Genomic DNA, 25,351 nt, shown 5'->3' on the forward strand with positions numbered 1-25,351 from the left:
GGGAATTCTGGAATTTGGCTACAATATTCCTAGGAGTTTTCCTTTGGGGATCTCTTTTAGGAGGTGATCGGTAGATTCTTTCCATTTCTATTTTGCCCTCTGGTTCTAGACTATCAGGGAAGTTTTCCTTGATAATTTCTTGAAAGATGATATCTAGGCTCTTTTTTTTGGTCATGGCTTTCAGATAGTCCAATAATTTTTAAATTATCTCTCTTCCTGGATTTATTTTCCAGGTCAGTTGTTTTTCCAATGAGATATTTCACATTGTCTTCTATGCTCTGTTCACATCCCTTTCAATTCCAGGGAAACTGTTACATTTTTCTTCAAGTGATCCTGGAGACAAAAGCAGGGAAACAATGTTTGGAAATTCAAATTTAATCCCCTTTTCACTCCATTTTAAAAAAAAAACTTTTTAAGGAGAGCCAATAGAAGGCAATGCTTTGCTAGACTACTAAAAACAACAACTAAAATTGTAGAAAATTCAACCACAAAACTTTGCATTCTCACCTACGACCATCTACCAAATACTTTTGCTTTCATTAAAATGATAAGAAAAATATAATAAAATATTTCATACTCTCTCCTATCTTTCCATGATGACTTTTCTAATTCAATACCACTTTAATAATTAACAATAATATTGGGTCATACCCCATTACTAGTATGAATTATAGATTGTTTAAAAATTAATGCAGCATAATTATTTTAGTATTTGGGGTACCAATAGTTGGGGAATGGGGTACAAGGCAAGGCTGCAGAACATTGTGGTTACCAGAGAGTTTGTCAAAAACTATATTTTTTAATCAACCAACAAGCAATTATTAAACAAATTCCCTGTGCCAGGCACTGTGCTAAGCTCTGAGAATATGATGAAAAAGCAAAAACAGTCCTTATCCTCAAGGAACTTGAATTATAATGGGAAATATGATATATGCATATATTTTTATTTATAAAAGATACTTCCAAATTCAAGGTAGCCTTAGATGGGGAAGGCATTTATAGTTGGAAGAACTGGGAAAGTCCTCCAGAAAGTAGGGCTTGGGTTGAGTCTTGAAGGGCATTAGTTATTTTAAGATCTGGAAATGAGGAGTCATTTTAGGTCAGGGGTGGGGTGGGGTCAGTATAAAGGCATGGAGAACAAATGGGGTGTTGTGTGTGAGGACAAATGTGACTAGAAGATAGAATGTGTGTAGAGAAGTGATGTGTGAGAAGACTGAAAAGACAGAGAGGGGGACAGGTTGTGAAAAGAAAAAAAAAACTTTAGATGTCAAATTGTTAAGTTTATTTGTGAAACCAGAGATAGTAGGTAATTAGAGGTTGGAATACATGTGTGGAGGGAGGGCAGTGACATGCTCTGACCTGCACTTTAATAAAATCAATTTAGCAGTTGAGTGGAAGATGGATTGCAGAATTGAACGAGGCAGTACAATTTAAAAACTTTTGCAACAGTTCATGAAAGGAGTAAGGAAGAGCTGAATTAGTGGAATAGCTACATTTGTGGTGAAAAGGGGATTTTTGAAGAGGGAGATTTTCAAGACAGAAATGACAAGTGAATGAATTATGTGGGGTGATAGAGACAAAGTGAGGCTGAAATTGAGGTTGAGAACCAGAGTGATTGGAAGGATAGTGGTACCCTTGAAACTAAGTAATAGTAAAGTTGGAAGTTGAGTAGATTTGTGAATAAAGATAACTAAGTCTGTCTTGAACATATTGAGTTTGATTTGTTTATGGGATATTTAGTTTGAAATGTCCAACAGGAAGTTGTCAAATGGTATATGTCAGTAGAAAGACTAGGTTTCGATATTGAGAACTGCCAGTAATCTGTATAGAGATGATGATTGTACTCATGGGACTTGATGAGATCACCACTATGTGATTACTAAAATATTTTTCCACCTTTGGCCCAAGTTTAATATACTGAAAACAAAACAACTTGAATTTGCAGTCATAGCACTTTACATGTGGAATGGAGGGGGTCTGGTGCATGTGTAGAAAGCTGGGGAGATGGATCTCAGGAGAATTATGATGATATGTAAAGGAAGAGCCTTGGAGAGACGCTGGCACATGTATGAAAATTCTGTTGTTGGTTCTAGATGGCTAACCTACATGATTGAGGGGGGACGGGGAGAAAGAATGTTTTAATTAACTGTGAAGCTAAAACTGGTGATGTTTTCAAAAAGATTTCAGCTTCAGTCATCTCTGTTAACTTCATTTGAATCTGGAGGGAGCTCAGGAGCTCTCTCTAATGGTATCTGGTGAGAGTAGAGTTCTTTGATCTTTAAGAGTTACTTTGGACACCCCGTCCCAGCAGAAAGTCTAACCCAGCCAAGGCATTAATATTCCACATCTATACATAGTGGGTCCAAAGCTATTTAAGAATTTTGAGCTAATTCCCACAGAATGAAGTATAGGGAAGAATATACCCCAGAGGTATTGGGGGGGAAAGGTTTATACATTTGTTATTTCCATATCTTTGAAGTAAATATCCCTTTTAAAAAACTACCATGTATGATTGGAACTGGAATACTAGTCATTGGCCCCTAACAAATGAGACAATCATAGCTAGTGGTGGCTTAAGCCAGCCAATAGAAAAGAGATGACCTCTTTCCCCTCATATCCTGGCACCCAGAAGGAGAGATGTAGTAGTAGGTTCTGAAGGAGAGCGAGTAGAGAATACACTACACATATATTATAACTTTTGATTCTCTGATCAATTATATACAATATATAATGCAATTATTATTTTTTTCCTATTTCACAGATGAGGAGTCTCAGTCCAAGTGAGATTAGGTCACTTGTCTGATGAAAACACAGCTTTGTGTCTTTTATAAGCCCTTTATTCTGAGTGGTCCGTCATCTGAAAAAAAAATGGAACCTCCTAACCTCATGGGGCTGTTGAGAGGATCAAAGAAAATAATGTGTTACTTTGTAGTTGTACAATGTTATACAAAGGTGAGTCATCAATCATCACCATCATTTGTAACTTCTCTCTTAAGCATCCTTTTCCAGTCAGTAGACCTTTGCCCATATCCTTTATGGAAGCCTGTCTTTAGAAATAACTTTCCAGATGAGATGAAGTAGGGGCTCCAGTGTGTTTTGAAATGTCATTGGAGATCTAGTGCACAAGCTTCAAGTGCTTGACCAGAGCAACAAGAAGGTCACTGCCTGCTACACTGTTATTGTGTGGCTGGCAAGAAATCAATGTGAGGAGCCTCGTTGCCAAAGTAGAATGATTGCTCAGAGGTGTGTGTGTGAGGGTAGGAGGAATGTTAATTAACTGGTGGAAAGAGTGAATCACATTGCTAGACTTTGAAAATAAAAACCAAACTTTTAAATTAATGGTACCCTTCTCTCTGGATCATGCCTTGATAGCTTATGATCAACATCCACTCACTTTGTGTTGAGTTATAAAAAGGAAATTCATTTATAATAATGAAATGTTGAAAGGAATCCAAAGCCAATTGCTTTTCTGTTCTATCTTCTATAACTACTTCTTTTAAGGTTATTATATACAGAGTACCTAAGTCACAGTCATTGAAGAGCGTTTGTTTAGAGCAAGGGATCTTAGCATTTTTGGTGTGTTCTTGGATTAATGTTTTTATATAACTAAAATTATAAAATAAACCAATTATATTAAAATATACTTATATAAATATATTTTTAATAAAAACAAGTTCACAACCTCAGGCTAAGAATTTATGGATTAGAAGGAGATTGAAGAGTTTTAGTGTTAGTATACTGACATGGGGTTCTAGCAGTTCTGGAGAAAGGGGAGGCCTAGGAAGTTGAATTAATTGGAGGGAGAATGTGGAAAAGAGAAAAATTTAGTTCTGGAAGTACATTACAGAGACCAGTAAGAACAATACCTAATTTTTGTATGAGGAAATTGAGTCACAGAGAGGATAAGTGACCTGTCATTGACAAACAGTTAATAAGTGTCAGAGATGGTATTCAAATAAGGTTGATTTGCTGATTTTTGCAAATCCAGTGTCCTATCCATTATACCACACTGCCAAACAGAAGGAAAAATGGGCACAATCTTCACCTGGATACCTAAACTACATTGGCTTCATGTCTGTCTTGTTGTAAGTTGGTTATGAAATACCTCTTTCAAATATGCAAATGGCTTTCAAATTCATTTGTCCAGCCATAATCTCTTTCTAGAATTCTGGTAACCATCAGCTGCCTCCTATAGATCTTCTCTTGTATGTCCCATAAGCATTGCATCCCAACATGCCCAAAAGCTACCTCTCCTTAAAACTTTCTTACTTCTGTTGACAACATGAGCATCCATGCTTAATCTTAATCTTAGCATCATTCTCATCTCTCTTTCTGAGCCTTTCTATATTTAGTCATTTGTCATGTCTGTTTTATCTTTGAGATACCTCTCTCATCCACATTCTTCTCCCCATTCATACAATCATCACTCTAATTTAGGCCTTTTATCGTCTCTCACCTGAATTACTATAGTACTCTCTCTAATTTCTAATCCATCCTGCCAGAGCTATTAAGACAATATTTCTAAGATATGTATCTGATAATTTTATTCCCCTTAATGAAAACCTCCAATGGCTCCCCACTGCCTAGAGAATAAAATAGAAACACTTTAACCTGACATTTATGACCTCCTATAGTGTGACTAGCACCTACCCTTCCAGCTTCATTTCATATATTTCTCTTCATAACTTTTATGTTAGATGAAGTAGACTCCTAATATTTGGTCTAATATTATAAGCCACTCCTCATGCCTAGCATGCCCTTCCTCTTCATCTCTAAGTCTAATCATAAACCAGTAGCATTATAAATATATCCAAATAACCAGAACTAGAATATTTAAATATGTTTCATTTTGTAAAGGGAAAAGGCAATAAGTAAATAATAATAGAGAAATGTGAGTTTTTCAACAATTGCTAAGGCTGAAATACTATCAGATTTACTCTGGTTCCTGTTGGTTTCAAGTCCAATTTTCATACAATTATATACAAATATAATTTTATATAATTTCTCCAAAATAACACAATAATTTAAAATGAACAGAAACACAATATTACAGTTGTAAAAACCCCAGATACATAGTCAGAAGACCACAGTTCCAGTCCCAAATCTGAAAGAATTGATGAGATCCCAGGTAAGTAACAGTCTCCCAGGCTTGATTTCTTTATCTTTAGAGGGAGATAAAAACATTTATACTAACTACCTCACAGGACCACTGTGGAGAATGTACTTTGTAAACCAGAAGAACATAAGGTCCTTGAGGATATGGCCTGACTTTCCTTGTTGCCCTAGAATCTACTGGTGTTGTTACTATATGGCTTCTAGACAAAGAATACAATGATACTGAAGTATTGAAAATGAGTATCACACAGAGAGAAATGGAAGGTACAGAGTGAATGTGAATGACTGCTTGTTATAACCAATGGGAAACTTCTGAAAAGAATAGGAGTAAAGATATCATTATGGAAATGTACAGTAGGATGAGAAGATAGGATGGACAACCAGAGTTCTCCATTGGCCTTCTGGAGAAGTAAGGAAAAGTGTGGGAGGCCTCTAGCATGTTGAATGGACCCCCAATAACAAATTTGTGGGAGAACATTGACAAGAGTCACAGAGAATATAAAAGCATTAATGGGTTCCATTTGCATAATTGGAGGGAACATTCAAATCAATGATCTCAAATATTCATTTACCTCTTTATTTATCCTTAACACCTATCATCATGAATTTAATAAATGCTTATTAATGAATAAAATAAATATGAATTTTAAAGTACTTTTCAATCAATGAAATTATACTACTCCCATCTGACTTCAAATCTAACCTCAGAAATTGGCAAGTCACTTATTCTCTGTTTGCATCAGTTTCTTCATCTGTAAAATAAGGTGATAATAGCCCATTCCTCTCGGGGTTGTTGTGAGGATCACATGAGATAATGATTATGAAACACTTAACATGGTGCCTGGCAAAGAGTAAACACTATTTAAATATTAGCTATCACTACTATTACAGACATGTATGGTCAAGCAATACTGTTACATTAACCATGATGCACCATTACCCCAACATACTAAAAAACAAACAAAACCAGGTCTCCGTCTGCACCTTGAATTCAACACCTCTATCAGAAAGTGGGTACAATGATAAATGATCATTATTAAATGGTTTATCCTGATTTCTGACTTATTTTTAATAGGTCATCCTCCCCAAATTCATGAGCTTTGAAAAATACTTAAACTCATTAAGTGAATTCATGTATAAATGAAACTTTTGCTATATTTTTGTAAGATGAAGACTAACATTTTAATATTAGTAGTCATTGTCTAATGATTTTTTTTGTGAATTCAAATGAAAAAATCCTCTTTCAGGGGACTCAGTTGTATACTTTTCTGTCAAATTGATACTAAAACGAATCAAATTTTTCTGAAAGTTGGAATTATTCATACAAAAAGAATTATTCATTTTCCTTTATCCCAAAATGTAAGGAAAACAAGTGGGCTTCATTGCAGAAAGGACTGTTTTTGAAATTGTTTGATATATGTTACAATATTTGAATTGGTATACAAATTCTTCATATGAATCATAAGATCTCTGCAACATGACATTTTTATTTATCAGAATGTTAGTCTGAGACTTTCTAAAGGATTGTTTTCTCCTCTATTCCCCTGGTTTTTTCTCTTTCACATTTTGATCAGTCTTGCTTCAAAAGTTCCCTCTGTATATACATGAGGGTGTGTTTTTAATCTGGACTTCAATGACCATAAGTCTTTGTTTTCTGCTTTTCAATTTATTGGTTATTTTCTTCCAGCAAATCTCTCCCTGCTGAACCCTTCCATTTGTCATTTGACCTGATTTCTGTTTGTACTTACCTCCTTTGATTTTGTTCTTAGAGTTCTCTATCTCATTTTGTATTCTTGTTTAGTTTACCACCCACCCATTTGAATGCTTCTTTAAAACATATATATGTATGTATACATATATATGTATGTATATATGTATATGAAGGCTTTTGGTATTCCATCAATGTAAACTTGCTTTTGGCTGCAATTACAAATTTTAAGTCAGAGGAAACTCCTACTTTACAAATCCTAGAATCTCTCAGGGTATATGTAGAATCAGTTTTTATAGTGACCTGTTACTCAGGGCCAAAGATGTCCAAAATAATTCTTTCTTAAATATTGTTTTGTAAATGCTAACAAATTCTTACTCTTTTGTCCTCCTTTTCTAGACCCCATACAACCCTTCGATCTTCTGTTATGATATAGTACAAATAAATATATTATAAGTTATTCCCAAATTAAGTAGATCTGGTCATCTTTGATTTTGGAGATTTTTCTTTTTCATCTTAGCTTAATTAGGTTCAGGAGACATAACTTTACATTACAAAACAGTTGAGAAGATCTTGCCTTATTTTATTTTGGTTAGACTTCACTTTTACTTTCCTAAAGTAGTTTTAGGAGCTATCCTAATGTCATCAATCTCCATTTTCCTGTCATGCATTCATTTATATATTTATTAAGCAGCTATGAATGTTCAAGAAGACACTGTGATAGGCATTAGGTTTGCAAACAGGTACAAACAGTGGAATATTCCACATTTACAAGCTAATGGGAAAAAGAACAAATACTGACATAATTTGCTAATTAAAAAGTAATTTTGAACTTAATGCTCGCATTTTATTGCATTCATCATGCTTGTCTTTGTATTCCCAGTGCCAAGCACAGTCCCTGGCACATAGTAGGTTCTTAATAAATGCTTTTTTATTTGATCTCCTCAAAAGAAAGGTACAGGAAAATGCTTTGAAAATTTGAGGAAAGTGAAATCACTTTCACCTGGTGGAGTCAGAAAAGACTTCATGGAGGAAGTGGTGTCTGGGTTAGGCCTTGAAGGAAGGGAAGGCTATCAGCAGATGGAAATCAAGGAAAAGAATGTATTAAAGATGTAGGAGACAGTATGAACAAAAATATGTAGAAAGGAGAAGGCAGGATCAAGTATGGTCTAGTTTTGTTGGAACAGAAAACATGAAGGAGAATAATATAAGAAAGACATTCCCATACCTTCACATATTTCCATGTCTTTTCTCTGCTGCTAAATTGAAAGTTTTCTTAGTGTAGACACCATCTTCATGGTTTCCATCTTCTGGTATTTATTCAATATGCATTTGTTGTCTGGAAAAAAATTGTTCTCTTTAGTTTAAAAGTCCTTCCTGTACAACTATTTGAACTATTGATCGACTAAGTCTGTAAACTTGAAAGCTTATTTTCTAGTTTATAATTCAGATCTTTCATTCACTGACTTACCTCTTTCTCCCCAATCCCAGATAGACCTTTCTAAATTTGTGAATATTACTGCACTATTCAAAAAGGCCAACTTCTCAAATCCATTCAAGGTATTAATATGTTTTATGAATAATAGGATAAAACCCCCACAACTGCTTTTGGGTCCGGGGAACCCACTCACCTACTAAGGAGTCCATTCTTTAGACCTATACATATGGACCAAGGTCAGTCCTAGGAACCTGGCCCTACACTTTCTCAGGTTTTTTTCCCCTCAAACTTTTTTAATCCATTGTGCCCCCACCCTGAGCTCATTGTGGTTTGTACCTATGGTCTCTTCCAAAAGGAGAGTGTAGTGGTACCCAATGTCACAATGTAGAACAAGTATAAGGAGGGGTATGCTAGAGACAGCTCTAAATGGTTTTTGAGAGCCCATTGAGTATGAGCATTTACACCTCAGGAATTAGCAATTGCTACAAATTAGGCATTGATTTAGTATTTTGTTGAATACTCATGAAAATGTTAATAATACAATGAAAATGTTAATAAGGCAGATTAAATTTTAAAAATGTATTCATATATTCTGTCTGTGATGTCTCTACTTTTCACCCTCTCAGTGATTTACCAGCATACCCCTGGACATAGGACATCTATTTATTTCCTCTGCATACCAAAAAATGTTAAGAACACCTAAAACTCACAAGTACAATTTGACAAGGACTTGAATATGAAACAGCAACTTAAAACTATTAGAATGTTACTTAAAGTATAAAAACATGGAACATTTTATGTAACTAATGAAATCTGCATTTTACCTTCTTCTTGGCCCTGTATTTTCTCCCTCAAGGTCCATGGGTCTTTTGGAAAGTCAGATCAGGGATTCAACTTCCCTTGTCAATGGTATTCTTCTCTAAGAAGTTCTCTAGCAGTTATAGCAGATTCCTCCTGAAGTAAAAGTTGGCCCTAAATAAAGATCCCACAAGTTTCCAAGTTCTCATACTCATGTTGATTCCAGTGTTGGAAATGTCTATCTTAGGACTGTTCTTTGGTTACTTATACACAAGGAAAAGAAAACAAAACATAAAGCAGAAGTGGCAGTCAAAGGATTACACTAAAACTGATCAAGTAGACCCCTTGTTGTAGGTGCCATGTATAAGCAGTGGTCATTTCTGCCAGAATGAGGAGGTATGCCATTCTCCACATCTTACCAGAAATTCAAGAGAAACATACAGAGAAAATCATTTCAAAGTCTACGGAGTAGGTGATTTCCTGCTTCAGTGGCCATTCAGACAGTTACTTCATCGTCCCAAAGTGGCAAAATTTTCACCACTAAACTACAACAGGTAGCTCACAAAAAGGGCCAAGGTAAATGTTTTACCAGAAGATGACCAGTTCCAGGTATCCACCATTGCTTATATCCTTCCAGAGTTTACTGTGGTGGTGGGGCATGGGTTCCTCTCGTAGTCCACATGTGGAGAATTCTTCATAATTTTAAACTGTTGCATACCCTATGAGACAAGAAGTGAAAATATATTTAAAAGTTTGATTCCATCTGAATATCTCTCTTACCTTTTTTACCCAGTGAACCTTCCCTTGTAATAAAGATAAAAAATTCCTCACTTTTCAAAACTAACATATATAGCTATATGCAACATTCCATATACATAGTCTCCAAGTCTTCAGTGAAAGGAGGGAGATTTTTTTTTTCATCAGTTCTCTAGAACTATGCTTGAGCATTATATCTATACAACATTTTGATTTGTTTTATTATTTTTGTTTTCATTTGTGAAATCATTGTGTACTTTTATTACTTGTTCTACTTACTTTACCTTGTGTCATTTTATATGTTTCTCCATGTTTCTCTGAATGTTTCAAATTAATTATTTTTTATAGTTCAATATATTAGCAACATTTTAGAGTGGGGAAAGATGAGGCTCAGAGGTTTGTTGATATTATAGTCACAGGATTAGATAAATATCAGAGTTAGGCCTAAAACCCAAGTCTTATGACTGCAAGTGAAGTTCTATTTAAAGGAATATAGATACAGAAATTTTATAGATATGATAAAACATATCCTATTTTTGCATGTACAAACCAAATAACGTGTATCTTTTAATATCAAGGTAGGGCATTCTGTCTGACTCACTTATTCATCAAATGAACAGGATTAATCTCACTTTAATTCTTGGTTCATGTATCTCAACTCTAAAATCCCACTGAGACATTATTTAAACATATATGTGTATGTGTACATACACAAACTCTTAGGAGATAATGCACAGTTGTGCATAGAAAGTGAGTATGGGAATCACGATGAGTTGGCTTCATATGCTGCCTCTGACACCCTTAGCAAGTTACTTAACTTTCAAGGTCCATAGACTCCAAGTTGGAGAATAATTACCAATCTGCATTGGTACAGGGAGTTTCCTCTCTAGGGAGGTCTATACACTTATGAAATCATAGGTCTGTGCAAAAAAAAAAAAGTTGAGATAAATTCAATTTAGAACTATGCAGAGAAGAAATAGGAATCTAAATATTCACTTTACTTTTAAAATTCCATATATATTATGTTGAAATTCAACCTAACATATAAAGGCAATAAATTCATAATGGGGCTAGGAGATGTCACAAAACAAAAACTCCATAAAAATATTCAGTAGCACTCATTATTTTTAATAAAAAAGATATTCTACTTCAAAGTATTTTAGCATTGGGAATTCAATGAATTTATTGTTTATAGTCCCACAAGAGATAGCTAATTTATTATAATTGCCACACAAATTATGCATAAGTTTTCCATGGCACATTTATTAATCAGATATATAATAGAGCATCTCTTGTTGCATATATTATTTATGCATATATATATACATATATATATATGTACACACACATATACATACACTAAGTGGTTTTATCTGAACTTTCTACTGTTGCTACCAAAATTTTCAGTCTGATAATGACAAATGACATATAATCAAGAATCATTTGAACTTCAAATAGCTTTAAAGACCATTTTAAACTTATTTACCTGTAGTAATTTTCACTGATGTGGAACACATTTTGTCAACTTCAAAGCATGTTATAAATGTTAAGTTTTCCTCATTTATTTTAAGTCTCAGCTCATTTGGCACTATTTCAGTCATTCTTCAGTTGTGTTCAACCTATTCAGGTTTTTTTTTTGGCAAAGATGCTGGAATGGTTTGCCATTTCCTTCTCCAGTTCATTTAATAGATGAGGAAACTGTGGCAAACAGGGTTAAGTGGCTTACTCAGGGTTACACAGATATTAACTGTCTAAGGCCAGATTTGAACTAAAAAAGATGAGTCTTCCTGGCTCCAGGCCCAGCTCTTTACCCACTGTGCCACCTAGCTGCCCATATGGTACTATAAACTTCTTGAAATCATTGTTAGAGTCTTACTCATTAATTTGTTTTATCCTTCCTCACTTAAAAGATCTGAGTATGTGTTTGAGTTTCTTGTGTTGCCACATTGCTCTTCAAAGAATCCCTATCCAGTCTGAATGTTGGACACTAAATGTACTCTTTCTAGTGAACAAAACCAAGAAATGATAAAAAAAAAGCTAGTTATTTCAAGTTTATTTTAGATATAATGTGGCTAATTGTTGGAACTTTTAGATACTAATAATAAAAATAACACTGTAATCATGTATCATAGTGAAAGAATTTAGAGTAAGAAAATAGAGTATTTACTCCCTGATCCAACCACCTGGGCAGAGAGGTGGCTCGGTGGATAGAGTACAGGGCCTGGAATCAGGAAGACCTGAGTTCAGCCATTTATTAGCTTTGTGACTCTGAGTAAGTCACAAACCTCCCCGAACCTTAGTTTCCCCATCTGTAAAAGGAAACAATAATACTTATAATATTTTTATCACTAGGGGTATTGTGGATATAAGATAATGTATATAAAAATACTTTGTGATCTTAAAAATTATAAAAATATAAACTATTATTATTAATTTGATGAAAAAAGATGATAGCATAACAATATATTTAAATAATTTAGTGTTACATGTTTTATTCATATGTTGATTTGATCAAATTTCACTCTTTGTTGTTATGTTAGTAGCAAAATTAATAGTAACATTCTTATGATCACTTTTCATTTCACTCTTCTGCCTGTGTGGTCACAGCATCAGTAAATAATAAACTAGATATATTGGGTGCCCCAGTTGTATAGTCAGAGCTGTAACCTGTGCAGGTCTGTGGTCCTGAAATTTAGAAGCTGTAGACAATATTTATTCTTTTTCATCATGATAGAAATGATTTACCTGAACAGATAGCAAAAATATTCAAAAGGATTTGTCACCATCCTGATGTTGAAACTCTTTGATCCTAGGGAATTTCGTGAGGAAACTTAGGGAGACAGAGGTCAAGTAACTTGCCCAGGATCATACAGCTAGTAAGTATCTGAGGCATAGATTTGAACTCAGGTCCTCCTGGGCTCTATCCACTGAGCCACCTAGTGCTTTCCACATGACAGACCTTCAAAAACTTGAAGAGATCTATCACGTCCTGGTGTCCTTTATCCCCTTTCGATCAATCTTCTTTCTAGGCTAAGAATCCTTAGTTCCTTCAACTAATCAAGTTCCACCCAACTCTAACACATACTGACTGTGTGAACCTGGTTATATTTCTTAACCTTACTGCCTCAGGCAACTGTCTTAGACTCTCCTTTCCTTGATATTTATGGAGAGAATGTCTACACTAAAGAAATTATAGATCCAGGTTAAAAACAAAACAAAACAAAAGCATAAGAGAAAAAAATAAAACTATGCACATATATAAGGCTTCTGATCTTCCATTCCTCAAGACAGAATTTTCCTGGGACTTTCCCACTTTCAACTCCTGAACTGTGCTGCTCCTTGTCTGCTCACATATGAGACTTGGAGGAGATTTGTTGTTGTTGTTGGGTTGTTTCAATCATGTCTGACTCTTCATGACCCCATTTGGGACTTTCTTGGCAAAAATACTGATTGGTTTGCCATTTCCTTCTCCAGGTCATTAATACAGGAGATAAAACTGAGTCAAACAGGGTTAAGTGAATTGCCCAGGATCACACAGTAGTAACTGTCTGAGGCTGGATTTGACCTCAGGTCTGCTAGACTTCAGAAATGGCATTTTATTCAATGAGCCATCTAGCTTAGAGGAATTACAACTTCATTCTTCCTGGTGATATTATTAGGCCTTATCATATATCCTGCAACTCTCTTGTAAATCTTTCCAGGCTTTACCTGCAGACCCTTGACACTGTCACCTGATCTTCTGACGTAATCTAAGTGCCTGTGGACCTTGTGATCTGCCCTTGAAAGGTATGCCTAAAACTTGTAGGCTGAAATTTCTTTTATGTGTTGTATTACCCAATTTGAGTGAGATCCTTGAGAAGAGGACACTTAACTCAGTGCCTGGCATATAGTAAATGCTTAATAAATGCATTTCATCCATTTTCATTCATGTAAAAAATAATAGCATTCTCTCCTCTTTTAAACTATTCAACTAGAAGAGAGGATGCTGACAAGGGAATGTGGAAATACAGCATAAATACTATAATGTCAGGAAAAATAAGTTCTAGATAAATGCAGAAATATTGTAATTGAGATCCATATCTTGATAATGACCATACATAACGTTTCTGTGTTTAAGGAGTCATGACAGATGGCACATTGCTCATGAGCATTCATCTGCAAATTAAAATTTAATTATTGAAACACACAAGTCTTCTACACCTTCATTAAGTGCTAATCATTGAAGAAAGAAACCACCTGGAACAGATGGTTTAACAGTAACATTTTGCCGTATTTCTTAGATTTTGGGTGAATCCTCCATTGCTTTGTAATGCTTCCTTTGAAAAGGACAGGGGGAGGAAGGCAGCTGAGAATGACTAAGACCATGACTCAGGACTATTAACTATTATTGCTAAAGAAGGTGCTAAATCAGATTTGGTGCATATTATAGTATAAACAGACCCACATGAAGAAGGAAGTAGAATTTGGCATCCTGAAATGGCATGAACTGATTTTTTTTTTTTTTTTGCTTCTGATAGCTTATAGCTTTCTTGCTTTAGAGGAAAAAAAAACCAGACTCAGTTGCTCTACCTTTTTTCCTAATTCCATTTATGTAACAAAGATCTAAAATGTCCTGATAGCTTCAAGAAAACAAGACTCTGCAACGAGCATTCTGCTATAATTTTGGGGGTATGCTTATGACTACAATTTAGCACTAAGCAAACATTATGTAATTACATTGAGACAAACTGTTCTCCATGACTGCAGCACTTTCCACGTTTCTAAAGTCAGGCGGCCTGTTAGATGCTAGAAGCTAAACTGTAAGCAGCTTTTGAATAGCTAATCAGAAGCTATTTTGCAATATAATTTTTTTCCTAATCTAGCTCAGAATTTTACATATCTAATGATTAAATTGCTACACTCAGTATTTTTGGTTGAGAGGAAGGCAGCTCAGAGGTTCAAATTTCATGAAAAACTTTCAGACTCTCGGTCAAGAAGTTCATGTTAATTTAAAACCCCCAACCTCATATGAGTCCTGCTTAGTATGCAGATAACTTAGTTCCAATTCTCATGCAGCTTGAAAAAAAGCTGGTTTTCTTCTCTCTTTTGCTCCAAAAAATTAACCTTTTCTGTGTTTTGGAACTGCACACTTAATATTCTCCCTCCCTCCCCCCCTTCAATATGTAACATACTTTCAAGCACAGAAATTATGCAAGACTTGTATGAACTGATATTGAGTGAAGTGAGCAGAACCAGGAGAACGTTGTACACAGTAAGAGCCACGTTATGAGATGACTAACGTTGATAGACTTAGCCCTTCTCAGCAATGCAAAGATCTAAGACATCTCCAAAGGTCTCATGATGGAAAATGCTATCCATATCCAAAGAAAGAACTATGGAGTTTGAATGCAGAAAAGCTTATGGAAGTGATTGTTGATAAATCAAAATAAATTAATAAAAAAAATTTAAAAAGAAATTGTCCTTCCAGTTTGTGTTATTTAATTTTCATCCTAACTTATTCCAGTTGAGTACATTGTACAAGTATCTTTATACAACTACTTTTGCATGATAACACTAGATCATGAAGCCAAAACTAAGTCAAACCTTTAGTAACGTGCCAGCATCAAGACAGAACCTTCTTTATTTACTGGAATTTTCATTTGATTTCATCATTGTGAACTTCCTATGTTATTCTTTAGCTCTGAAAATGTTGCTGCCAATTCCATATACAATTATTAGGCCAATAACGATTCTTTCAAAGTGACTTTAGCAAGAAACTCAGAAATTCTTGCCATTGGTGATCAATATTTTCTGACTCAAAGACACCCCAGTTTCCAGCCATTTGGTATTAACCCTGCTTTGTCAAAACAGTGAGTTTCCTTTTGCAACTATTTTCAAATGCTCATATGGCTTCTTACAGTCTAAATAAATAGTAACCTTAAGGCAGATTGAGGGTCAGAACCACAAACCACATTTTTGTCAGTTAAAAAAAAACTTTTGGTAAAGCTTATTTTCCTTCCTTAATGCCAGAGATCACTTAGATGCATCTGCTTTTGTATCACTGTAGGTATCATCACCACTAGGGTACATACATAGCCTTTTGTGCCTTCCTATTTCCTTCAGTTTTCACTCTTGAACTGCATTATCCTCTGTTCAAGGTCTGCCTAAAAAACTTGAGGCTCTCCTATGGTTCTTAGTGTACATTTGAGAGTATGAGTGAAACACTCAAGTGATCCATCTTGTATCTCTCATTTTTCTTACATGACCAGTTCACCTCCATTTCTAATCACATATGTCCTTAAATATTTTGTTTTTACTTTTTCAACTTACAAATAACAATTTTTTTCTCTCCTTCTTAGCTCAACATCTCCTGACCCACATTGAGAAGGAAAAATAAAAGATAAACAAAACCTTTGTAACAAATATGCATTATCAAGTAAAATAAATTCCTGTACTGTCCATACCCATTTACACCACTTTTCACGTGCATCTTATGTTCAATAATATTATGCATCTTGTTTACACCAATAATGTTTCTCTCCATTTCTATGTGGATCATCTACTAATGTGATTTTTTTTGAGATTGTGATGTTTCCTGGTCTGTAGTCATACAGGATCTCTCTAAGGATAATATTGGTGTCACAAGGATTCACTTAGAATCATCAAAAGCACTGTGACCCAGAATGATCTCCCAATACTACAACAGAGTGACATCAAAATAAAATTTAACTTAAACACCTTAAACTATGATAGGGTGAGGTGAAGAGGAGAGCAAAAGATAAGGTAAAAAGAGAGAGAACAATGAGGTTATGCCCTAGGATGAAAATAATATGTGAGAAAAATCTGTTTTTCCCTCAGCTGGCCTCAGTTCCTATGTGGTCATCTTGCCATTCTAAGGGTGATACTAGAATTTCCTTTTATTCATATAGTCATTTCATTTTACTTACACTGGTACAGCCAATAAGAAGGACAGATGCAATTATTCTGTTAAGCACTAGAAAATTAATTCAAAAAAAGTGATTTGAACTAGCTCAAAAGGAAAGTCCTTCTCCAAAGAGAGTTATGGTGAGAAACTTCTTCAAAAAAGTCATAAAAGAAGGAGAATGGAATCAAAGTCTTAAAGAGAGGATTTCCAGGTCATTTGGCAAACAAAATAAAAGCCTAGACATTTTTTACTTATTGTCATGACCTCTCAAAACTCTCCAGAATAGAAATTATGTACCAATGCTAAAACAATGTTATTGTCTCCTTTGTTTAGGACACCAAGAACCCAAAAAAGATAAAAACTCCATGAACTAAAACCTATCATGCTTACTCAGACCCAACTCTTTCACCACCTAGTATAATCCAGATATATATTAACATAACTGAAAATCTGAAAAAAGTAAAGGAATACCTTCAAAAATATCACAAGACCAAATAGAGACATAACTATAAAGAACAACCAAAGCTGTAGTAGGGTGAAGGGTGGTAGAAAACTGCTGGTCCTGATGGATTCTCTGGCAAGTTCCATCAAAATTTTAAAGCACAATTAGTACTTATGTTGCACAAATTATTTTCAAAAATTGATAAAGATGTCCTTTACCTGAATCCTTTTATGGGACAAATAAAAGCATAATATCTAAACCAGGGAAGGACAAAACACAAAGGAAAACTATACACCAAAATCATTAATGAATATCGATTCAAAATGTCAAACAAAATCCTGTTTAGCAGTTTATCCAAGAAATCATTCATTTTTCCTAAATTGGATCTATACTAGGCATGCAAAGATTGCTTAACATTACAAAATCATTAGTATAATTAATCATATTAAAACCAAAATATCCAAAACTATATAATTATCTCAATAGACTCAGAAAGTCTCTGAAAAATATAGTACTAATTTATATTAAAATGCTATGAAATATGTCTAAATTTTTTAAATCATGTGCAATTTAAATATCCAAAAATTCTTTAAAAATGGGAGTAAAGCAAGGGTTCCCATTCTCCCCATTATTATAGTTCTGGAAATGCTAGCAACAAGAGAAGGAAATTAAAAATATAAAGATAGGTAAAGAAGAGTAAACACTATCTCTGTTTGCTAATGATATGATGTTATACTTTGAAAATCATAGAGAATCAGCAGACACTAATTTAGACAATTAAGAGATTCAGCAAAATTACAGGTTACCAACCCTTCAAGAGAGACTGTCAGTAAAATAGAAAGATAACACTTGCTAGGGCCTTTTGAAGTCTTATGGTTTTTAGCAAAGTAAGAAAGAAATGGCAAAGTAAACTTAACAATGAGACTTTGTTTAATGAAACAGCTAATACTAAATCTCACGAAATACAGTGGATCAAGTTTTACATCTTAAGTAAGAGACAGTATTTTCTTTGTACTTAATTTTTTCCACTTCATTTTCTTCTGTGTTTTATTTTGGAAGTATTTCATTTATGTACTCTTGGGAATATGAATTCTTGGGAATATATAAAATGTATATGTATGTCTTTAACATAAAGAAATTAAAACCATAAAATATTTTTAAATATCACACAACAGCAACATACATCATATTACAGAACCTAAGAAAACACAAGAATTCTCCTCAAAATATTCTTAATGGATCTGTCCTAGTGTTTTAACAATCAGAATCAAGTTAACAAGGGATAGCTCAAGAAAGAAAAGATCTTGCCAGATTTACTGAAAACTACAGAATAGTCTTCTGCATCTGAAATTATTCTTTACTGGAGATTTTTGTTGACACAGCCTTAGACTTTTTGAGTTTCTGAGATGAAAGGACCAATCTCATTTGTCCTACAGCTAATGACTTTTTTTTTCTTTACAGAGTACTAGATGACTACTCTTCTAAATAAAAGGATCATGCAAACATAGATGGAACTAGAGAGGTCTTTAAAGGTCATTGAGTTCAACCCCTCCTTTTCATGTTTAATGAGTTGTTCAAAATCATACTAGTAGTAAATGGCAAAGCTTGATTTTGAACTCGTGTATTTGGATTTCAAGTTTATCTCTGTTACTATATGCCAAGAATTAATTTTCGTGTAGCTAAATTAACTTGGAATTTATCCACAGATTTAAGATTTCACACATACATGAAACAAAGATAATATATATGAGAGGTAAAGTTTATTTAAGTCAGTTCCTTTTTATATCTGTTTCCAACTTCATTAGGCCTAGATCCATTTGTCAAGGAACTAGGAAAAATCTTATACCCTATACTCTAACTTCAACCTGAGAAATCACCTCAGTTTGGATTAGAGAGGGGGCAGATAAAGGGCAGGGAAACAGTCAGAAGGCTGGAGGTGATAATGGCTTGATCTAGGGTAGTAGCAGTATGTGAGAGTGGAGTAGATATAGGCAAGAAAAACTGTGGAGGTAGAAATGGCAGAATATAGCACCAGAATGATAAAGGTAGGCTTAAAGGAAAGGAAAGGGTCCAATATAACTCAGACATTAAGAGCTTGGGGTAGCTAAGAAGATGAGAGTGATCTTAATAGAATTAAGGAAGTTGGGAGGAAGGGTGAATTTAGGGGAGAAAGAGTTCAATTTTTAAAATAGAATGTTTGAAATGGTGGTGAAACACATCCAAGTTGAGATATATACTAGGTGGTCAGAAATAGGGGAGAATTTGAAGTTGCATGTACATCATCATCATATCTCACATTTACTTAGCACTTGAATGTTTACAAAGCACTTTCTTCCTGATAACCTTGTGAGTTTGGCAGTGTAATATTATTCATATGAGGAACATATGAGGAAATTGAGGCTAAGAAAGGGAAGAGCCAGGATTTGAGGATAAGTTTTTTTTTAAATCATCACAGAATTTCAATTTATAGAAACTTCAGAGGCAATATATCCCAACCCATACCTGAACAAGAATTCTCTCTACAACAAATTCAGGAATAAATGACCTAGTCTGTGCTCTAATAACTCTAGACAAGGTGAACTTAAGACCCCCACGATTTGGCAAACAATATTATAGCTTACCACATTTTCTGCAGTGTTTAAATCAAACCTCAGAGAATTGATTAGGTCACCAGGGGATAATGTGTAGAGAGAGAAGTTAGGTACAGCACCTTGGGAAACTCTGACACTTCAGGGAAAAGTGGTCAGGGAACCAACCGTTAAATGAGAATGAAAAGGAATGGGTAGTCAGATCAGAGAACGGGGGAAGAGCCTTGAAGATTCCAAGTGTAACCAGAAGGGAAGAAAAGATGATTAAAAGTGTGAAATGGTGGAGAAAGGTCAAGGACAATGATAACTGATAAACAGCCATAGCACCTGGGAACTAAAAGATCACTAGGAATCTTGGAGACAGCAGTTTCAGGGGAATGGCAAGACCCAAAGCCGTTGTTATTAAGAGTTGAGCAGGTAGTGAGGCAGGGGAGCCTGTTATGTATGTTGCTCTTTCTAGAAATGTGACCATGTGGGAGAAGGAAGATGTAGCTTTTGCAGAATATTTTATCTATTTTAGTCCATTTTAGGCTTTTGCTTTTGCAGAAATAGCTTTTGCAGAAAATTTTATTTATTTTAGTCTATTTTAGGCTATGTGAGGCACACACGTTTGTCTCATGGGAAGGAGCCAGTAGATATGAAGAGATTGAAGATGAACAAGAAAAGCAGTGATTGATGGAATGAAGTCCTAGAGAAGATTATAAGTGATGAAATCAAAGATAAAAAATGGAGGTGTTATTCCCAATAGGTAGCCTATGAGAATTGAATGAAGAGATGATGGGTGAGCACAAAAAAGGTAGTGAATTATTAGGAATGGTGGATGTGGGAGATCATGATAGATGACTTCAATTTTCTTTTTTTTTAAATTTTTTATTAATTTATTTTGACTTATCAACAATCACTTCCATAAGCTTTTGAGTTTTAAATTTTTCTCCCCCTCCCTCCCTATCTCATATGGCGTGCAATCTAATATAGGCTATAGATATGCATTCCTATTAAACATATTTTCACGTTAGTGATGTTGTAAGTAAGAATTAGAACTAATAGGAGGAACCACCAGAAAGAGGAAACAAAACACAACAGAAGAAAAAAATAGCAAATAGTATGCTTTTTTTGTATTTTTTTTTAGGCAATTGGGGTTAAGTGACTTGCCCAGGGTCACACAGCTAGTAAGTGTCAAGTATTTGGTCTGAGGCCGGATATGAACTCAGGTCCTCCTGACTTCAGGGCTGGTACTCGATCCACTGTGCCGCCTAGCTGCCCCACAAATAGTATGCTTTGATCTGCTTTTCAAACTTCATAGTTCTTTCTTTGGATGTGGATAGCATTTTCCACAATGAGGCTTTTGGAGATGTCTTAGATCCTTGTATTGCTGAAAGGGGTTAAGTCTATCAAAGTCAGTCATCACTCAATGTGGCTGTTACTGTGTACAACATCCTCCTGGTTTTGCTCACTTCACTCAGCATCAGACCATACAAGTCTTGCCAGGTTTATCTAAAGTCTGCCTGTTCATCATTTCTTATAGCACAATAGTATTACATTCATATATCACATTCACAATTATGATTACTATCTGTGTCTTTCTCTCCATCCTCCCCCCACCCTGTTTATGTTTTTCTTTCTCCTTTTTCCTTTTCCGTCCTCACTAATATTTTGCTTTTGACCACCGCCTCCCTCAGTCCCTCCTCCCTTCTATTAACTCCTTCCCTTTTCTTCCCCTTTACCCTTACTGCTTCTTCCCTCCCTTCTATCTCCCCTCCATTTTCTTTCCCCTTTTCCCTCCTATTGCCTATAGGGCACATTAGATTTCTATGCCTAACTGATTATGTTATTCCCTTCTTGAGCCAAATCTGATGAGAGTAAGGTTCAAACAATGCTCATCTCCCTCTCTTCTTTCCCTCTACTGTAATAGGTTTTTGTGCCTTTTCCTGTGATGTAATTTACCCTTGTCTGCCTCCTCCTTTCCTTTTCCCTCAGTACATTTTCTTAGTTAGATCAGATTAACTCACTTACTTTGATCCATTTAACCTACTTGATTAGATTTTTTTCATCATTACATCAAAGTCAATTTATACCTACCTGCTTTATGTATATCCCTTTAACATGGTATCATAACAATACAGTTCTCAAGAGTTACAAGTGTCATCTTCCCTTGTAGGGAGGTAAATAGTTTGCCATTATTAACAACATATTGTATCTTTCTGTCCCATTTACCTTTTTATGTCTCTCTTGAGTCTTGTATTTGAAGATCAAATTTTCTGTTGAGCTCTGGTCTTTTTATCAGGAAGGTATGGAAGTCCCCTATTTCATTGAATATCTATTTCATTTCCTGAAAGATCATGTTGATTTTCCCTGGGTAGTTGATCCTTGGTTGTAATCCAAGCTCCTTTGCCTTATGGAATATCATATTCCACGCCCTACAGTGTTTTAATGTAGAAGCTGCAAGGTCCTGTGTAATCCTGACTGTGGTTCTATCATATTTAAATTGTTTCTTTCTGGCTACTTGCAGTATTTTCTCTTTGACCTGGTAATTTTGGAATTTGGCTACTATATTCCTTGGTGTTTTCAATTTTGGATCTCTTTCAGGAGGTGATAGGTGGATTCTTTCTACGGCTATTTTACCCTCTGGTTCTAGGACCTCAGGGCAGTTTTCCTTTATGATTTCCTGAAAGATACTGTCCAGGCTCTTTTTTTCATAGTGATTTTCAGGTAGACCAATAATTTTAAAATTGTTTCTCCTGGATCTATTTTCCAGGTCAGTTGTTTTACTAATAAGGTATTTTACATTTTCATTTATTTTTTTTCATTTTTTTGTTTTTGTTTGACTGATTCTTGCTCCCTCACAGAGTCACTAGCTCCCATTTGCTCAATTCTAATTTTTAACAAACTGTTTTCTTCTATTAGATTTTGTACCTCCTTCCCTATTTGGCCAATTTTATTTTTTAGGGACTTGTTTTCTTCACTGTACTTTTTTCCCAGTTGGCCAATTGTATTTTTTAAGGGCTTGTTTTCTACAGTTAATTTTTGTTCTTCCTTTTCCAAGCTATTGACTCTCTCTTGCATACCTCTCATTTCTTTTCCCATTTTTTCTTCTACCTCTCTCATTTGACTTTTAAAATCCTTCTTGAACTCTTCTAAGAAGTCTTTTTGGGCTTCAGACCAGTTCACATTCCTTTTGAGGTTCCAGATGTGGGTTTGTTGACAGTGTTATCCTCTTCAGAATTTCTGTCTTGATCTTCACTCTTCCCATAATAAGAATCTATCATACGGTTCTTTTTGCTCATGGTGTTTGCTTATTTCCTGGCCTTTAAAGAGATTGGGCTCTCCTGCTGGGGAGCAGAGGCACTGACCCAAGCTTCTTGTGTTGGGAGCCTAGGACCTGGTCACTGGCTTTGTGTGCTGGGGCCTCTGATGCTGGCAGTTGGAAGCTGCAGGATTCTGGTGCTGGACTGGAATCAGCAACACAGGAGCTCTAGGGGTAGGATTGGGTAGTGTGGCTCCTGGAGATTTCCTGCTCACCCAGGCCTTTCCTTCCTTTTGCTTTCTTCAGCTCCTTTCAGATGGATGTTGTAGGGTGTTTATCCACCAGGGGCCCCTTGGAATGCTGCTTCCCTTAGTTTTGCTGAGGCACTGGGAGAGCCAGTTGCTGTGGAATGCTGAGGCACCTGGTGGTTTTCTGAGCTGGTTTCCACCAGTTCCCTTGTCCTCAATGAGGCTTTTGGGGGTCCAGGTGTTGGTGTTTGCTTGCTCCACCACCTGGGCTTCAGGATCCCTTCCTGGTATGCTGATGTGGGGCTTTCCACTAGCTTGCTGGGATGCCTCCCATTCTGTACTTCTCCCCTTCCCCCAAGGTAAGAGGGGCTTTTCCAGTTAATTCCTGAAGCTACCTAGGCTACTGGACTGCTGCACCCCATTTTTCTTCTGGTTCAGCTGTTCCAGGGCTTTTCCTGGGGTGATATTTTCTGGCCTTTCAGGGGTTAATAGGGGAGGATAAGAGAGACTCACGTCTTACCTAGCCATCTTGGCTCCCAGAAGACTTCAATTTTCTTAATAATGAAGCAGTTGAGATCATATGACTCAACAATGGGTGGGTAAAAGTAAAGTTGAGGGCTTGAGGGAAAAAGAGAGGATTATTGGATTATTCACTAGAGGGAGTATGACAGAAGACCAATCCAAGGGCCCAGATGAGGTAATATGGCAAAAGATCTGCACAAGTTCTTTCAGAATTGCTCAGGAGCTAGAGAGAATTTAGGAAAGGTAGATGATGGGGTGGTTGTGTGGTGGGGCTATAGGATCAAAACTCTAAAAGGAGGGAAGTCTGTTGTGAATGGATGGACATTCTTTGAAGTAAAGGTAAAAACCTCCCAGATCTTCTAAGTTAACAGCTATCTGACTTTGGGCAAATTAATTCTGGTGGTATAGAGATAAGTGTTTAACATTTGGTTTACCTGGACAAAAATATACATGACACATTTTAAGTTTCATCTGCATTATTATCATTTCTCTCCATTACTTTCTTAAGTCTAGACAATGAAGAAAACAATAACTCAAGTTCTAATTTATAGAATTGGCTGATTCCCGAGGCTTTAATGCTCACACTGAAAATTTAACAATTGAGTCTTGTGCACTGTTGGATCTGGCTCCAGCATACCCCTGAATTAACCCTTCTTGCCTTTATTTTCCTAATATACAAAGTGAAGGGGGTTTAATGATAATTTTTAGCGCTTCTACCTTTTAAGTCTAAAATCTTGAGTCATGTGGAGATTACTTACAATGTGGCTGATAAGAAGTTCCCTTTGTAATCATGCCAAAGATCTGATATGGATTGTTTCATTCCCAGAGTATTTTGTTTCCCCAAAATGTACTGTCAGTTCTATTCTTACCTTTTATTGCAGGATCTCAAGTTGTTCTTTCTCCAGAGTTCCACCAAAATGGTTTTCCTCTTATAACTTCTCACCATAATTGTTTTCTTGCATTGGAATTGTCAGGAGTCACAGCTGATGTCAGGAGAAGGCTGCTCAAATGATAAATGTGTGATTCTCTTCTGTTACCTGATTTTCACAGTCATGATACCATCTGAGGCAGCTTTATTACAATTGAGATCTGTGGGCAGATTCAATCTATTAAACAAGCAGAAACATGTAGACTAATCAAATAGATGCTAATGAGCAAATAATTGTGGACATGATTAAGCAACTGATGTTACTCATGAAATTGTTTTGGAGTAACTTCGGAGAATACCAGATATTCAGTTTATGATAAAGATATGATTTTGCTAAATTAAATTCTCTGATAGCCATTGATCAAATTTGCTCATGATGAAATGCTTATAGAACATCATGCTCAAATGAATGGGGCTGATCAAACTTCTATTTTCCCTCAGAGAAAAATTTTTTTTCTGACAAAAGCTGCAAGTTTATGTAAGAGCACATTTTAATTGGGAGTGGCATCAATATCATTAGGTGGTCAAATTAAGGAAAACTAATTATACTTGAATCAGTTAATGACAAGATGGTGGGTTGTTTTTTGTTGAACCTTCCAATTTTATAATCCCCCAAAAAGGAAATATTCACCAAGTCTATCAAAATTTAAGTTGAATCCA

General features: G+C 35.5%; 1 long non-coding RNA gene across 1 annotated transcript; it reads right to left on the reverse strand.

Moving 5' to 3' along the window:
- Nucleotides 1-220: 220 nt before the first annotated feature.
- LOC114049618 lies at nt 221-24,758 on the reverse strand. The gene is made up of 4 exons (XR_003569884.1): nt 24,633-24,758; nt 9,649-9,778; nt 8,052-8,162; nt 221-333 (listed from the first exon to the last, which is right to left on the reverse strand). It is a non-coding gene; the product is annotated as an uncharacterized LOC114049618 (long non-coding RNA).
- Nucleotides 24,759-25,351: the final 593 nt, after the last annotated feature.

Source organism: Vombatus ursinus, unplaced genomic scaffold, assembly GCF_900497805.2.
Source record: "Vombatus ursinus unplaced genomic scaffold, bare-nosed wombat genome assembly UNPS02014798.1, whole genome shotgun sequence".
NCBI lineage: Eukaryota > Metazoa > Chordata > Mammalia > Diprotodontia > Vombatidae > Vombatus > Vombatus ursinus.